The 2,340-nt window shown below is 41.2% G+C and overlaps 1 pseudogene; it reads left to right on the forward strand.

Annotated features, from left to right (window-relative positions):
• The first annotated feature begins 203 nt into the window (after positions 1 to 203).
• Positions 204 to 2,340, forward strand: LOC110052274 (uncharacterized; annotated as a pseudogene).

Below are 2,340 nucleotides of genomic sequence, written 5' to 3' on the forward strand. Positions count from 1 at the left end.
AAATCCTAGTTACGTTTGGCACTGCTGAGATAACTGGAATTTTGTGATTAAAATCAAGGAAATGCTATTTTTGAGGACCTAAAATACCAAAATTTTCCAGGGGAGCATGCCCCCGGACCTCCCTAGCAAAGAGCGCCTCCGGCGCTGGATTTTCATTTCAATTGGGTCACTGATACTACAGTAGGAACCCCTCCATGCAAAAATGCTGGCTACGCCCCCGTAAGAAATCTTAATCACTGTTCATTTTGTTTGCACGTCACCGTTTCACTTCCGGGCCGTGGAATTTACTATGTCCCATAGAACGGGTTGTTTTACAGAAGAGCGTTCGTTTTTGCTCATGGATGACTTTAGTCTTCCATGAGCTTAGAAGGCAGTTCAATGGCACTCACTCACTCACTCACTCACTCACTCACTCACTCACTCACTCGATTCTGATTAATTTATTCATTAAAGTTGGATTAAACATTTTTCTTCTACCTCCCCTGGTAAGTATTGTTTTTGTCTCAAACATTACTTGTCACATGTTTGGCTTGTTTTATGGGGGTACTAGAAAGGCGTAAATTTTTGTCCAACAACATGGCGTAAGGGGGCACGGAGGTCGAAGATGGTTTTTCGTGCGATCTGTAAACAGGAATTTCTTCGTGGGTTGAAAAAAGGGAATTTATTACGCTAAGGAACACTAACTGCGAGAAATCGACATCGAAATCCTAAAAGCGACGATACTTGCAACGAAATCTTAACAGCTACGATGTGTATCGACCGTGAACCGTGGACGAATCGACGGAAACGTTTAAAAATATTTTATTGTCACCCGGAGGAGGAATGAGATGAATGCCGTGTCATCTGGAAGCTAAGGTAAGCCCCCTTGTTGTATCCGTTTTTTTCTTTAAAAATTATGCCTATAAGAGCGCTTTTGAGTCCTAGTAATATAGATCCTTTCGTTCGGAAACTGCTCGATTCCGAAATTAGTCACATGGCAAAGCACATGGTTTTCGAAACTCAAATGAGCTGTCGTTTGCAATTTCGTGTCATTGTTGGGTGTTGTTTTACGGAGTTGATTTCTGTCTGTTGGCGATTTCTATTATCGGTGCTATGGATGTTTTTTGTACTGAAAATGCTGATAACAAGTCTCTAGTATATTCGGGGACAAAAGCATTATCGGAGCCCTCGACTGGCCGGGGTAATTCGCAAGGCCAGGAGACGTGTAGCTTCGAAGAAGCTTACGTCGAGTTCCCCTCTCGCTGGGACTTAAATGCCACAATTGTGGAAAGCGAGATTGAGAGAGAACTTTCAAATACTTATCAAACAAATGCTATACAAATGTCAAATAATCTATCCCTAATAACAAATGTCAAATACCAAATGCTGAACAACTGTGAAATACATGACCTATCAGATGGGGAATCGCTGAAACATGAAAATACCAAGGAGCAGAGCGAATCTGTTACGGTACCCGAGCAGTATATCGACACCTGTATAAGAAAACCTGAACTCCAAAACGGAATTCTACTCCAGGCGTCAAGTAAGTTTAATTTTCAATGCAGTGGCGATCGTCAATTTTCAAATGTACTCGACAATAACAAAATTCAGCTACGAAATTCAAGAGCAGTGGTAGTCTCTCATTTACGAATGAGATGAGGAAGAGAGCCCTCTAGAATTTCTTTCAGTGTGGTGACTAGACTTTTTCAAAGGAGAAAGACAAGAAATGCGGTCAAATTATACACTAAGAATTATGTGCCTCCATCATCTATGTTGAAGGTTATGCTGTGCGAATATGCTCGTAATCACTTCTTTGAACAATGCAGAAGATCAAACTTCACAGTTTTCCCGAAGAGGTATTTTATTAGACGGAAGCTTCATTTGTTTGTTTTTCGACTGAGGACACTGAAGCATAAAAAGTCACCTTCGTTTTGTATTTATACTGAAAACAATATTTACAAAAAATTAAGGCAGCTCCACGTTAAAACTTATCATTTATCTAGCAGAATTATATCACTTAGTGGAGATGTTGAATTAAATCCAGGGCCTTCAGAACAGACTTGTAATCCCTTGTGTAGTTCATCACGTATGAATTCTGCATCTCTATTAGAAACAAGATTGTTTTACTTAGGTAGAACTGCAGTTGATGTTGGAGGAGGTGGTGATTGCTTTTTTAGAGCTGTATCACATTAGCCTGCGTAGCAAGCGTTTCTGTGGGGTTCGGGAACAAATAATTACAGAGCGAAAAATGGAGCGAGTAAAAGAGGGGGGAGGGGGAGGGGAAGGAAGGAAGGAAACGCTTGCAGACAAACCCCTGGATTTCGAAAACCGCCCACTTGGCCTTTCATGCCTGAGTGCGCA

Source organism: Orbicella faveolata, unplaced genomic scaffold (genome assembly GCF_042242905.1).
Source record: "Orbicella faveolata isolate gen_17 unplaced genomic scaffold, um_ofav_v1 contig_25, whole genome shotgun sequence".
Lineage (NCBI taxonomy): Eukaryota > Metazoa > Cnidaria > Anthozoa > Scleractinia > Merulinidae > Orbicella > Orbicella faveolata.